The sequence below is a fragment of the Petaurus breviceps genome, unplaced genomic scaffold (assembly GCF_028583685.1).
Source record: "Petaurus breviceps papuanus isolate PSGF00001 unplaced genomic scaffold, PetGlider_PUasm1.0 90881, whole genome shotgun sequence".
NCBI classification, from domain to species: domain Eukaryota; kingdom Metazoa; phylum Chordata; class Mammalia; order Diprotodontia; family Petauridae; genus Petaurus; species Petaurus breviceps.
In genome coordinates this window covers 18,867,373-18,883,485 of record NW_027187369.1, presented here as the reverse complement: position 1 = coordinate 18,883,485, position 16,113 = coordinate 18,867,373, and the positions used below count along the sequence as shown (strand labels likewise).

The 16,113-nt window shown below is 39.7% G+C and overlaps 1 pseudogene; it reads right to left on the bottom strand.

Moving 5' to 3' along the window:
• Positions 1 to 263: 263 nt before the first annotated feature.
• LOC138150585 (ubiquitin-associated protein 1-like) overlaps positions 264 to 16,113 on the bottom strand; it is a 42,970-nt pseudogene continuing 27,120 nt past the window's right edge.

The following is a 16,113-nucleotide window of genomic DNA, read 5'->3' as shown; positions in this document are numbered from 1 at the left end:
GCCATGTGTGGCTTTTTAGGTCCCCAAGTGTGGCCTTTTTACTGAGTCCAAGTTTTACAGAGCAAATCCTTTTATTAAGGGGATTTGTTTTGTGAAGTTTGGATCCAATCAGAGGGCTTCACTGGAGGAACTAGAGGACCCAGAAGACCTCAAGGCAGAAGTTCCCTACCCCTTGTCTCTCTTATCCCTAAGTTTCTATTCCCTTGGTAGACTGATTCTCACATTCTCTGATGGTAACTCAGAAGTACAGTAATGTCAAACTTTCAGAGCTCTGAGAAATAAGGTTTTTCTATATCTGTATGATCAAGCTAAGGAAACAAAAGGTTTTGGAGCAAAAAGCAAGGTGTTCTAGCAATCCCTCTTTGAAATAATAGTACCATGAAAAGGAGTGATGTGTCTGGGCTCATGGGACCTGGGGTCAAATTTCAGTTCGATCATTCACTCACTACCTGTGTGACCTCACTTCAGTTTTCTCAGCCTCAGTTTCCTCATCTCTAAAGGGGAGAATGGCTAGAACAGAAGATTTCTAAAGTCCCTTTTGCCTCTATATCTATGATATAATAAATTGTTTATTGTTCACAACATTTAAAAAAGGGATGCGGCAATGGCCCAAACACAATTTAACCCCCAAATGGCAAATTTTAAGTTAAATGCATTTAAAAGGTCACTGGTAAGTAACAATGGCTAGGTAATGAAACCATTCAGAGGAACCAGAATGCAGTCAAACTAAAACAAATCTCTGCTTGACAATTTCCTAATTTTGAGTATTAAGTCATCATTTGCTCCCTGGCATCTCAGTTGTTGAAATAGGCAGAAGAGAGGAAATTTAATCTAAATTTATTACCCCATTTGCCACAATTCTGAAAGAAATCAAGGTTTTGAGAGAAACAGCTTTTCTGGGTGACATTTTGAAAATGAGTCTGAGTTAATGGGTCAGCCTCACAAGCCAGGCAACCATAGAAGCTGCAAGGGTATTAATATGCCAGAGATCTGGGATTTTGTGAGTATAGAAATGCCCTCTACTGATGCTGCATAGCCACTCCTCTGTGACTGAGTAAGTAGGTGATGGTTAAAGAGTTCCTTGAGACTCAGAAAGATCAAATTACTTCTGTATTGTCACATACTTTGAGTCCAGGTCTTTCTGACTTTAAGTAGAGCCTTTTTTCCACTTTAACATCTCTGTAAGGGTCATTAAAACTAAATGTCAATTTGGGCTGTTCCATGCTGACCACTCCCCACAATGTAGGATATATTCCCTGGAAAAGACATTAAGGAACATGCTAAACTTGCTGTGGTGCTGAAGGATGAAGGACGTTTGGCATCCTAGGCTTTGGTGAGAAGTACCTGTTTGCTATTTCCCTGACTATTTAAGGGAAGTAGGCCCTGGGCACCTAATGGGCACTGGAAGTTGAACCTGGTGAGAACCATGGATACAGAAATAAGCCTTCAGCTAAGAGAATAAGATGTGGAAGAATGGAACAGTGAGTGTTTGCCTTGAATGGAGGCTGAGGGTGCTCATATATGGGAGAAGGACGGAAGAAGGGAGGAAAAGAAGGAGGGAGGAGGAAGTCATTAAGTGACAGGGGAAAAAGCTGACCAGTTCAGCCTGTGCATTAAAACTGGGTTTTGGTAAAATTCCATAGGGTCACTGGGAGAATCTATCTCATATTCTATCCCTTTCCCTTATACAGGGTAAATATCAGCAGAGAGAATGGTGACCACAGGCTGTAAATTAGATTTTGTTTAGTGGAACATTTCTGAATCACACATTTCCTTAGAAATCCCTAGTTCAATTTTAGAAAGAAAGCTCCCTAAGGCCTAGAGGTCCTGGGCTGACCTAGGCCATTGGGGCTGCTATCATTGATCATGCAACCAGTCCTGTAGTTTGGATCCAAACTGTTAAGAGCCTTAAATGCCAAGCTAAGAGGTTTGTATATTTCCTGGAGGCAATAATGAGCTGTTGTAGGTGTTTTAGCATAGGGGTTCAGGTGAGGGGTGGACCTGATTTGGTCAGACCTGTGTGTTAGGAAGACAAATTTGTCAATTGGCAGATTATTTTTCATTTGACTCTCTTGTTATTTGCCTACTTCAGCTGCAGCCTTCTTTATAGTACTTGGCTTTGATGAGATTTCCCCAGAACTGGGAATACCAAGACCTAGGAAAAGCAGCATGAAGTGATCAGCTGACTCTTAGCAAGCCAGATTGGCAAAGGATGGTATATAAAGCTTGGGCCTTGTGATTTCCACACTCATTATCACATAGCCATTTTATGATCCTCTGGAATTCTGAAGACTGTAGATTAGTGTCTGAAGGACTTTTCAAAGATCCCTTCTCCTGAAATTTGATTTCTGGAAGTGAGATACCAGCTAAAGAAAGTCTATGATATAATGGAATGAGTGTTGGATTTGAGGTGAGGAAAACCCGGGTTCATATCCTGCCTCTGACCCTTATTAACTGTGTGATTCTGGGCCAGTCACTTAGGCTGACTGAGGTCCTTTGTCCCCAGCTATGAAATAGAGATGAATGTCAGTGGCTCTTACCTTGCAGGCTTGTTGAAAGGTACGAAGGAGCTGGTTTGCATAAAGCACTTTGCAAACATACTTTGTTGATATTTTTTATTGTTCTCTGTAAACTCGGCAGTCTGGCAGTCTCTTTCAAGGTTGGCAGTTAACTTCTTGTGAAGCTTTTTGGTGACATGCTGCCAGTTTTGTGAATTTATATTGGGAATCTCTGGCTTGATCCTGGGGAAGCTTTTAAACAAGTACTGATGGTTCCTATAGAAGCAAACCAGAAAGAAGCTAGACACATAATTTCTCTATGTTTGCCCATGCTTCCTGCCATCCCTTAGTGTTCCAGAGTATTATTAAAGGGCATATTCTTCTCAACTCTGATCAGAATTCAGTTTTAAAGAGGCAGTGTGGCATAATGGGCAGAGGACCAATGTAGAGTCAGAAATACCTGTGTTCAAGTTCTCAGGAGCACTGGTTAAGTGACCATGGATAAGTCATAGTCTCTCTTTGATCCAGTAACTCTTTAAGACTATAAGTTGTACTGGGAAATAAGAAATACAGACACTGGGGTATAGAGATCCATCTTGCCCTACTAGAACGTTAGGATATAAGAAAGAACAGATTTGGGGAAGGGGTACTCAGTAGGTTTGCTACTTTGGGGTGGGGGTAGGGGAAAGGCAGGGAGAAAAGAATTGTAAGAATTGTAACTCAAAATCTTGTGGAAATGAATGTTGAAAACTAAAACTAAATAAATAAATAAATGATTTTATTTAAAAAAAAGACTATAAGTTGTAGGAGGATTATAAGTCTGTAGAGTTAGAGATAGTTCTTTACACCAGTGAAACCAGAGATCTGGAGGAAAAAAAAGTGTACTCTGCATCAGTTTTTTTGACAGCAAGTAAACAAAATTATTTCTTTTCAGTACTCTCCCAATAGATCCATTTGGCCCTGTGGGAGCAGTTAATGATGCTACATAGGGAGGTGGTCTGCAGGGCAAAGTTTAGGTGCTGGACATAAACCGTTTAGGTATATTCATCTTCTATGAATGAAAGACATTTATTGATATTTCTCCACCCTGTGGTAGCAGTTTAACATTGATAAATCCCAATCATTAACTTTGTCTCACAGCCGTATATGCTGCTTTTGCTTCAGTTCAGGATGGATTTCTTGGTGACTCTTCTTGAAATTCCTCTTTTTGCCTGTAAAACTGGGTTACCATATGTACTTTCCCCCTCCATTTGAATGCTTTTTAAACCATGTTTTAATAAAACAACCCCCTCAGGTTAAAATCCAACCAAGAAAATCCAGATTATTCAGTTAGGTACTGTCCTGTAGCTCATGGATCTTGGGAGCTGGTCATGGCCCATTAGCTCACCAGCTGGGTGACCTTTCCCAAAGCAGTTATCTCCTCTGAGTGTAGGTCACTCTCTGGTAAGGGGGCAGGAGTTCAAAGCTAAGGTACTGTTCAGAGTTGAGAGTGTCCCACTATTTCTTTGATTGTGATGACTATCTGTTGTAGTCCTGATGAAAGGGTTTGAGAAATCCTAAAGCACTATTTCAATGTGAGTTGTTATTATTACTGATTTGTGCAATAAGGCTCTCCTACAGTGATGCCTTTGTTTCCCTCTGCTCCTACCCCAGACTGCTGTGTTTTCTGTGTTCTTACTTCTCCTGATTGTAGTCTGTCTCCCCTGCTTTCCATCAGCTCCCACTTCTACTATCAGTCAGATTTCATCAAACAGCCCCATTCTGCTTTCTGATCTACAAAGTGCTGGCAATTTGTCTCACTGAACTTAACATAATTGCGTGTAAAATCAAAGTAAGGTGACTCTGAGTGAGAACCTGCAGCACTTTCCAATATTGAAAGTACAATAGCTTTAGTGTATGCACTATTTTGCTTCTATCTTGGTTCTTGGTTTTGGTCTATAGAGCTTGGATTGCTAAATATATGAGTTGTTACTATAATTGTGGTTACCTGTATTTTATGCAATTTTTTTCATCTCCTCATTCAGTGGCTGGATATCCATCCATAGATGTGTATATGAAGTAGTTACAGAACAGTCTTTGTGAATCTTTACAGTTCTTCTTGAAGTGAACTTTTCCTCCATTATACATACATAAATATGTACATAGATGTACCAGATTCCACTTGCTGTATTCTTTAGTAAACTAATCCCTACATGCTGCCAGAAGATATTGGGGATACTTAGATATTTGTTTATTCATATTCCCAAGTGTGGCAAATTTTAATCTAAAAGGCATATTGGTCGTCAGAAAAGATAGCAACATTTGCATGTCGGTGCTATAAATCTTGGGCTGTTTTCCATTGTTACTGTGAGTTATGTCCACTGCCCTGAAGCTTCCCCCTCTTTAGAAGAATCCCGGCACAGATGAATTACTCCAGTCCTGAAAAATGGCCATGTCAATTTGGTAGAAGGCTTTAAATGCACACCCTTAATTATTTGCTGCACTAATGCAAGTGTAATAAAGCTTTCTGTGGGGTTAAAGGCTAATTCCCTGGTACCATCTAGCTAATTCCTTAAAGGATCTCTCAGCTGCTTTTGAAAGAAGCAGAAAGCAATAGATCAACAGTTAAACACTGCTGAATTGGAACTCTATTAATCAAAAAGCTGGGCCAAGAAGGTGTAGCTGAAACTTAAAGGCTGCCATTCAATCCTGATTAATCTTCTGCCTCTTCTCTGACTGATCATATATCCTGAAGAGCTCAACATTTTCCTTCCTTCTCCTCCCCCCGACACCTGTGGCCTCCTTCCTGGGCAAATATCTGGGGAGTGGAAAATGCTGGATCCAGCACAGGCTTCACCAGAATGGGACACTCTTCAGTACCAGTAGGCGCACAGTATAAGTAGCTCAGATCATTTGTATCTAACTAATATGAAGTTTGATAGACTGAAGCCAATATGTACAACTTTGCTAGTGCTTTGAAAGGAGAATTGCTGCAAAATTCCAACTATCTGGTATCTATTCTATTCCATTGGTTTATCTGCCATCTCTTTCATGTCTTGTCTAGAGTATTGCAGTCAGTATTTTGGTTAGAGATGCTCCTAATCCAGAAGTCTCAGATAATGTCCCCATTAAAAATGTAAAAAAAATAATAGTAACTAGCATTCACTTAGTGATTACCATGTGCTAGACACTGTGCAAGGTGCTTTTCACTTATTTTCTCATTTGCACCTCACAACAACCTTGGGAGATAGGTGCTGTTATTATTCTCATTTTATATATGAGGAAACTAAGACAAATAGACTTTTTTAAAGCACTTGGGGTTAAGTAACTTGCTCAAGGTTACATGGCCCGTTATTTTTGTGTGGGTGCCAAGTATCTGAGGCCATAACCAATCCCAGGTCTCCCGGTGCTGGGGCCAATACTCTTACTCACTGAGCCACCTGGCCGCCCTGACAAATAGACTTTTGCCCCTCTCACTCTAACAACCATTTCATTTCCTGGTGATTAAAACAATTCTTTTTTTCCTCCATAATTTTACAGTCTTGACACTAACATGTCCTAAGAGGTGGAATGACCCTTTGAAGTCATCTAGTCTACACCTTCCTTTTTATGGATAAGTCACCCAAGGACTACTGAGGCATGGTGTTCACTTGGGTGTTGGAGGTGAGACTGCATTCTGCTTAATGACCCACAGAGAAATGAAAGTTTCTCATTATTCTGGCTTCCAATTAAGTGGTTTATTTTTAAATTATTTTTTCAATTAACAAAAATTTATTTCCTCCCTTCTTCCCTTCTACTCCTGTTAGAAAAAAAATACAAAAACTTGTAATTAATATTCATACTCAATGAAAACAAATTCCTGCATTGACCATTTTTGAAAAAATATGTCTTTTTCTTCATATTTCTCTGTCAGGTTGTAATTAATATACTTCATCATCAGTCCTCCAGAATCATTATTAGTCATTTTGTTGATAAGACTTGACTTTATAATGTTGTTATTGTAAAACTTGTTCTCCTGTTTCTGTTCATTTCACTTTGCATCAGTTCATACAGGTCTTTCAAGGTTTCTCTGAATCCATCCCTTTCATGATTTCTTATTACACAACAATATGTTGTTACATCCATGTGTCACAGTTTGTTCAGCCATTACTGAATTAAAGAGCCTAGTTGCCAGGTCTTTAATTTAAAAAAAAAAGAGCTACCTTAAATATTTTTGTACCTGTGGGTCCTCTTCCTTCTTCCTTAATTTCTGTACTAAAGTTTAGGCTTAGTGGTTTCATGGCTATGTCAAAAGTTATATAGGGTTTAGCAGCTTTTTGACCATAGTTCCATTCTGCCTTCCAAAATGGCTAGACCAATTCAAAACTCCCATAAGGTCTTCATATGTCTGTTTTCCCTGTGTCCTTCCAATGTTTGTTGTTTACCCTTTTGTCGACATGGCTAATTTGATGATTGTGAGATGCAACCTGAATTGTTTTTTATTTGATTATCTCTGATTATTAGTGATTTTGAAGTGACTATTGGTAAATTGTATTTTTTTCCATTAGAAAACTGCCTGTTCCCTTTCCAGTGTTCTTTACAATATTGTGCATATAGAAGGTTTAGAGAAAGGAAAACTTGTAGATTGGGGAGGGATATCTTCAAGTTTGTGAAGGGCTGCCCTTAGAAAACAGTGCTTCATACATATAAATACAGTGATTGAGAGGCTGAGGCTGATGGATCTCTTGAGCTTGGGAGTTCTGAGCTTAAGTGGGCTATGCTGATTGGGAGTGGCAAGCCATAGGGCAGATAAAAGATAATGGAACTTTCAAAGAGGCACATTTTTATCTGATGTCAGGAAAATGTTCCCCAAAATTAGAGCTGTCCAATAGACGAGTGGGATGCCGCAGGAGGGAGTAAATTTTATGCCACTGTAGGTCTTCACACAGAGTCTAGAAACTTACACTCCATGTGATGACTGTGTATTAGGTGTAACAGTACAGTTATAGAGCGAATTCCTGTTCCAGCTGCTATGCCAACTTTGTGCCAGTTAGACCAGATGGCAGTTTGAGGTCCTTTCCACCTCTGATATTTTGTGTATATAGAGTTTGGACCCAGAGTTAAAAGCAGTGTTTGTGTGGTTTTTTTTATTCATTTGTATTCACTCTTGCTCCATGAGCTTCACATTTACATAATGCTTTAAGATTTGCAAAACATTTTACAAACATTAGCTTATGCTACTATTTCTCCCTTTTTTCTGATGAAGAAACTGGGGTTAAATGACTTGAACTAAGGTCACACCAGAATAGATTTTAAAACAGGTCTTCAAAGAAATCTCATCTAAATTGGTAAGTGCTTGAGGACAAAGACCATGTCTAATTTTTCTTTTCTACCCTCTGTCATGCTTAGCATATAATAGATATTTAGTAACATATGTAGATGGATTGAATCTTTAGGTCAGCACCATGGACAAGGAAAGAGAAGGCCTTAGTCTCCTTGCTAGAAGAATGAGTCAGCATATTCTGTGCACCCCAGTTTCCTCATAAGAGGGACCTGGTGGTTAACTAGTAATCCTATCAGTAAGGATCATTGAATGCCCTTACCAAATCTTAAAACAAACCAATGACTTCAGCCCCGCTTATGATCTTAGCTCATCCTTGGTTTGCTTCCACCTATTTCTTACTCACCTCTGCCTTGTAGAATCCTACCTTCAAAGCCCATCTCAGTTCCTGCTTCCTACAGGATACCTTTCATGATTGACCCAGTTAGTGATCTTTACTTCTTGAAATTGTTTTTTATATTTTTATATTTATTTACGTGCATTTTTTATTCTTATCTAGAGACCTTAGAATGTAAGCTTTTTGGGGTGGCTGGGTGGCACAGTGAATAGAGCACCAGCCCTGGAGTCAGGAGGACCTGAGTTAAAATCCAGCTTCAGACACTTAACACTTACTAGCCGTGTGGCCTTGGGCAAATCGCTTAACCCCAATTGCCCTGTCTTCCCCCCTCCAAAAAGCAAAAAAAAAAAAGTGTAAGCTTCTTCCCTTTTTACATCTCCTTGTATCTCTAGCAACTGGTAGAGTGGTTTGCATGTAGTAAGTGATTAAATAGTAGGTGTTTGTTGTAGTATAAGTTGCTAATCTGGATATTACCCTAATACACACATTTCCTTGCTTCATTTCTTGCTGAGTTTATTAAATGAGTTAACATATTTTGAGTGGATATTAACCTTAAAATGTTATGTGAAAGCTGGTGATAGTGATGATGATGATTTAAAGGTAAAAGTGTTGATTTTGTTAAAATCCTCATGATATAAACAAGTCAGTAAGTATCTAGCTTATTTTATCATGGTATTAATTTCTTTACAAAGAATAATTCACACTCTGGATCTCTGCCTCTGAGACCTTGTCCTCTCATACCGGCTTCCCTGAACTGGATGTGTATATACAATATATAAAAAGAGCAAGATAAAAATAAGAAAGTCAGTATATGTTTGGACTTTATGCTACATTGATTTAGTATGGATTAAGAGAAACCAAGGTGAATGAGGATACTTGGATGGAGAATGGACAGAGGAACCGTAGGGCCTCCTTGTTCTCATTGGACATACTGTAGTATCTGTCCTCTGGTCAGATGTGGGTGGGAAGTGGTACTCCCACTAGGTTGTCCCAGCTTGCACCAGGAAACTGGTTTTTTGCCCAAATTGTTTGGATATTTACACTCTTAAGTGTTAAGTGCAGAACATGTTTCCCTATGGCACATTAAGACAGAGGGAATCTGAACTGATAAGGACCTCAGGTGTCATATTAACCAGCACTTCTTAAACTGTGGGTCGTGATACCATATGGGGTCATGAGCCACAGTTTAAGAAATACTGATAGGGGTTGTGAGTGGAAAAAAAGTTTAAGAAGCCCTGAATTATAGACTAACCTATAATTGCATATGATACTCTTATCCGCTATCCCTCTGAAGTGAACATGCAGTTTCTATGGGAAAATCTCCAGGGTCAGCGAATTACCTACTTAAAAAATTATTAGTAGTTATTTCTGAAGAATCATAATAGTTAGCAAATTACTTTGGATTCATCAGGACTGTATTTTTCTTCCGCATTGAGAGCTTTAAAAATGTATAGTATAATACAAAACAAGTCGAAGAGGCAAATTTCTTTTAGACACTGACAAAACAAAGAAGGTAGTTTGGGTAAGAGGGGCAGTGAGGCATTTCTTCGCCAATGTCCAGATTTAAAACCCACCCTAAGGTGTCCATTGAGTTCACTAGCATTGTTCTGGAAGCTGAGCTCTAAGGAATTCAAGAACATTCAATTGTGGAGGCCAGTGGTTCTGTGAAAAATACTTGCAAATTTTACTGCCTTCTGCTCACTGTCATCTGAGTCAAGTTTGGGGAAGAAAGAGACTCCATGTTGTGCACAGTAATGATGAAAAGGAGGACTATTTTGAAAAACTGATGTCTCACAGTTACCTAACTGTGATAAAATTGTATAGCCATTGGGTTTATTAAGGAACTTGAAACCCAATATACCTCATTCCAGGAATGTCAGTACTCTCTGGTCCTGTAACACAGACCCAGAGTCTCCTTTGGGCAATTTATTGTCTATGACCTTGATTACAATAGGCCCTGTAATGCCAAGAAAGTTTCTCAGTTCTTTCTCAATAGGTTTTAATTCCATCTTCTTCAGTGAATCCTCTTCACATTCAAAGTCAGTGGGATTGAAGTCTGTCTTTGTCTGAGGTGACTGAGAACCTTCTCTTTTATAGCACCACTTCTGCTACAGGTTGGGATGAGAATATTGTGATGTAAGCTGTCAAGGATGGGGTTAATGGGAGGTGGTGGGGTGGTCAGGCAGTGTGTTTTGGGGAAACCCTCTAGGCCACTCTTGGAATTTGTTTTGTCTTCTGCTTCCTCAGCCTTTTGCTCAGATTCCTGTTTAGCTTCCTGGATTTTCTGGTGTCTTCTGCCCACTCTGTTGTTTTTGTTTGCCCAAGTCATCCCAAAGTCAGAGTTGGCATGGTTCTGAGGTGCTTTCCATTTAGTGAGGATTGGTTGCACTGATGTTTCCCTCATGTTTCAGGCAGGTTAAGCTTACTGTTTGTATTGCCTGGCAGCTGGTAGCAATCAGGCAAGGAGACTTTAATAGGCAGACCAACCCTAGCTGGTGTTTTGAATTTGTCTCCTATCTGAAATGGAATTCTATCAAGGTTACTGAAAGTCATGTGAAAATCTGAACCCAACTTCTTAGAAGTCTCTTAGAATCCAAGTGCCTCCTCTGTTCACTGAGGTATGAGCCTACTATCTGTCCATTCCAGCTTGGTCCCAAAGCACTTATAGCAGCCCCTAGGGAGAGTGAGTGGTGTCTCCTCCTGCTCTGGCCTCCCTGGGTGCAGCCACTTCTGCCACCATATTGTATGCCAAATGTTCTACTTCTTAAGGCAGCCTCATTCTACCTTTGGATAGTCTTAGTTTCTAGAATGTATATAAATTACACACACACACACACATACATCAAGCCAATATTTACTTCTCTGTATCCTCTACCTGTCATTTCTCATTGCCTTCTAGGGACAAGCAGAGTGAATCTATTCCATCATATTGCCATTCAAATATTTGAAGCTGTATATCATTACCTCCACCCTGCTTCCATCCCTTATTTTATACTTCTCTAGGCTAAACACTCTTGGCTCATTCATGTGGAATTATTTCTAGGCACCTACCTTACCATTCTGGATGTCATTCTCTTGATTCTGTCTGGATCATTAATGTATAGAAATGATCATAATCCTTCAGATGTAACCTGACCATGGTGGAGTAGAGTGCTATCACAGTCTCTCTTGTTCACCAAACTCTGCAGTCTAAGACCACATTTGCCTAGGGGAGAAGCAATGCAGCTGTCCAAGGCACTCGGCAAGTTTTTGTCCTGAAGTTTCAGTCAACAGGTATTTTTTGATTCTTCACAGAAATGTGAGCAATACACTGGTTACATAGGGTGGTATCAAAGCTGGAATAGTTGTTCCAGCTCCCTAGTGAACTTCAGAAATGGCTGATAGCTGCTTAGCTCAGAATAGAGCCCACTGAAAGGGGCTTGCTGAATGGCATTTTAATTGCCCCCATAGCCAGCATCCACTACTTTATCCCAGAACTCTAGCACTTTCCCCTGAGACCGTGAAAGATCTTACATAATCCTGATGATAATTAATGAAATGTGATTATAAAAGGAGAGAAGGTGAGTATGCAGTATGCAGAAGGGAATTTACCTCTATGAATGCTGCCTTCGAAGAAAATAGATGAAAAGTGATTTCCCAAGTGATGGACACAGTGCTTTCTCACAGAACAACCTCAATTAACAGAGTGACTTCCATTGCTTATTCCCATCAGCTTCTTCACTCAGTGTCTCAGTATGTTTCTGTGTCTATCTCTTCCCCTTATTTTTGCTGTGTCTCCCTCAACCCCCCCCTTCCCTCTTCTTTTATTACTATGAGCAACTCATGCATAATTCCTTCTGGCTCTGGGAAAATCAGCAAAGAAAATTACATCTTTATTTCTATGCCTTTGGTATGGCCAAAATTCATTTTGATATATCTGTCTGTAGTCCACAGCATACATACAGAAAGACATTGCCTTCTAACAGGAGAATGGCTAAGCTGTCACCCCCATGGTATTATTTGAGGAGTCCCGAGAACATCCCTCTGCCCATCATTAAATGCCACTGTTTCTGAATTTCTGCAGTTAGAGGGTCATTTCTTTAGATTAAGCATTGACCCCTCTAAGTTAATCTTTCAAAATGCCAATACCCTTAGGGTAGGTAACAGTTAATTCACTAACACCATAATAAGATGGAGGAGGTAAATGGTTACTTTCCTGGGCTGGAACAGCCACAGTGCTAGGTACTTAGGGGCAAAGTCCAAATAGCCAGCACTGAAAGAGATCATGCATCTTTCAAATACAGCTTATAAATGCCAGATTGGGACTGTGCACCAATGGAATTGTATTAATGTAACCTTTAAAGCTTAACTCATATGCCTCTTATTAGAAGAATCATCTTCTAATCCTGTGCTTGAAAAGGCTCTTCCTCCAGATGCTCACAGATGACCTTCCTTGATGCCCCCAGGGCTCCCTTTTTTTGCCCTTAGCATGTGCTATTTTAGATTAGATAGGGTTTGTCTTCTTCCCCGACTAGACTGTAATCTTCATGAGGGCAGAAGTCAGCCTTTGTCTAAACTTTGTGTCTACCCCTGGTACTGGAAACAGTGCTTTGCATGCAATAGTTTTTTAGAAAATTTTTTTAATGAACAAAGCATAAGAATTATAGATTTAGGGCTGAAAGGGAACTGAAAGGCCATTAAGTCTGATGCCCTAATTTTTTGCAGGTGAGGGGCCAGAAAGAGGCTAGATGACTTGTTTAAGGTTCCACAGGCAAAAAGTAATTGATCCCATGTTCTGTGGTTCCAGATTCAGTTATTGTTCATTCCACTGTACTCTCTTTAATGTACCATTCTAGGACAGTGCATTCAGTGGGGGAGGGAGCAGAGACAAGTGTTGCTTGGTGGACATTTTGTCTAAATTGAGTCCTGCTGTGTCTTTCTCCCATAAACATTTTATTTTCCTACTTCAAATTTCGTTCACATGCAGTTGTCCTGGGTTGCCAATTGTGTATAATATAAGTACCGGACCAGAGAAGTATTCTGCAAGTATGGCATTTTAATTAACTATTCATCCTCCCTATGCATAGGAAGCATTTAATTTACTGTAGTTATTTTAAAGGTGACCTATGAATGGAATTAAAAAAAATTTTCACCGCGCAGTGACTGCCATAAATCATCCATTAGAAGCGATTCTCCATATTTGTAATACCTGAAATTGTCTATGTGAGTGTAGTTGTTTTTTTTTCCCAAAACCTAAAAATGAGGTTTGAAGAAGAGATTATATGAAACAGAAAATGTACAAAGGATAACAGATAATTCATTATCTGGGCCCTGACCAGCAAATTTATCACCCAGAATATGTAACATCAGACATACTGAGGCAGGCAGCAGAAAATGGGCCCTCAAATCAACCTTGTAATTCATGATGTGAAAATAGTACAAGAAGGAATTAAGACAATTTCAGTTTAGCAGGAGGGGAGCTAGTTACTTGAGTTGTTTCTATTCTGGTGAATGAATACATATGTTTAATTTTTGTACCTGCTAAATTTCAGTATGCTGGTATAAAGCCCCAGTTGGTACTCTCTAGTTGTATCTGTGTTCATTATATTATGGTGCACTCTGGTTTCCATGTCCCTCTCTTCCTCTCTCCCTTAAATTTTCCTTCTCTAGGTCTGGGTATAGGTTGCTAGAACAAACCTCTCAAGCTTAGAATTTTCTTTAAGTTGTTTTGTGTATTTTTTCATTGTTATTTATTTTTTTGGGGGGGGGCAGAATGAGCAGGAATGTGATTTCATTAGTGTAGGGACTTCCTCTACCAATACAGATGGTCACTCCATAACTGATAGTCATAGACATCTGATGTGAAATTGATAGGTGGAATAATTTGCTCAGGGCCACACAGCTAATTAGTGTCAGGAGCTGGATGTGAACCTAGGTTCTCCTTACCTGAAGTTTGGCCCTTCATTCTCCATGGCAACTGCAACTCCTTCACTGTTTTCCTCCTGATCACCACAGGGTCCAACTAAACCCTGATGGTCATTGGATGTTTGCAATTTATTATTTTTGCAGAGCTCCAACTGTATTCTGAAACTATCAAACAGACTAACAGATCCCCCAGTTTTTCAGTTCCTACTCCCTTCCTGTGAGGCTGATGACAAATCCACTCACTCATTGTGTTACATTCATTTCTATTATTGTCATACCTACCTCTTAGCTACCACCTGGGCATATGAATTTTCCTGTAAATTTCTGGGATTGGTGGTGGTGGAGGGGTTCAATGTCTGTCTCTACTGGCATTTTACAGGTACCACACAACCTGCTTTGCTCTTACATTCCATTGAGGAAATTGACACACAATGAAGTTGTGCAAATTCTCATAGCAAGTAAATGTCTGAGGTAAGATTTGAACTCAGGGCCTTTTATTCAAATTGTGGTATTCCTCCTATTACGTAGAACTTGGCGTTGCTGGGACCCACAGCCAAATATATCCAGTGCTCTATCCCAGGAGACTCTGAGCTCTGTCTTTGAAGACAAAAAAGCCAATCTGGTGGGTCCCAGAAGTGCTTGTGCAAATTAAGAGGTTTTCTGTTTTTCCAAATGGATCTGGGAATATGGACTTGGGTAATTCAGGGCCTGATACTTTAACAGAACTGTGATCACATCCTTGCAACAGTATAGCTCAGCAACCCATCTGTGCCTTCTCATCCTGGGTCTTAGCCTATCTCATATATTTTCCAAGTGCTTCCACAGTGCTTCTATCCAATATTCTGGACCCTTCTTGGGTTCTTGAACTTGTTTTGGTTAATATTTTGAAAACAATATTCCAATATAATTGGTTTCCTTTGCAATCCTATGTATCTTATTTTATTTATTTAAAATATTATTCTGGGAAGGGGTTCATCCCCTTCACCTTGATTTTAGTGCCACATCACCAATTACATGTTGTACCTATCAAATTGGATATCCCAGAGACATTTAAAAACTCAATCTTCCCAAAAGTTGAATCATTTTTTTCTCATAATGCTTCCCCTCTTTCCCAAGTGTCCCTATTTCTTTTGATGACACCAGAATCCTTCCAGTTACACAGATTTATAAAATCTACATCACCCACAACTTCTTATTCTTCATCACTCCATAAAGACTTTCAGTTGTCAAATGTTGCTGGTTTCCCCTCCATATCCCTCACACTCCACCTCTTCTCTCCATTGACAGTTCGGGTCCCCATCACCTCTCACCTAGATCATTACAACAGCCTTTCTGTTGGTTTCCTGGTCCCAAGCATAATATTGCCAAAGTAACTTTCCTTAAGCATACCTCTGACCATGCAACTCCTCTGTTCAACTGATTCCAGCATCTTCCTGTTGCCTGTAAGTATAAAGTCTTCTTTTTGGCTTTCAAGCCCATTCACCTGGTCCCTACGTTTCTGTCTAGCCTTATTTAACATTCCACCCCTTTAGCATTCTGATCTAACCAAACTGACTTTCTCACTATTCCTTACATGTGATACTCCATCTCCCATCTCTGTGACTTTCCACTGGCTAGCCCAAATGACTGAAATGCCCTTTTCTCATGTCTGCCTCATAGAATCCTGCTCCTCTTTTAAATTCCATCTTCTGCTTGAAACTTTTCCTGATCCTCCACGTTCTTAGCCCCTCCCCCCAAACTACCTCACGTTTAAATGTGCTATATTTATATACATTATACTTATGGTGGTCATATTTATATATTTACTTCTTGTATCTCCCATTCAGATTGGGATGCTTTCAATTTGTATGTGTATCCCTATTGCTTGGCACATAGTAGACACTTAAAATATTGAAGATTGATTTTGTGCTCTGTGATGTGGTCTTGAACAAGTTATTTCTCCTGTCCTGGTCTGTTCGCCATTTGAACAATCTCTGTTTGTGATTATTATAAACATATTTTCTCCTGCTCAGTAACAGTGACAAATATGCAAACCTGTTGCTATGCTCTCTGCCCAGGTAAAGGCTAAAAAGAAA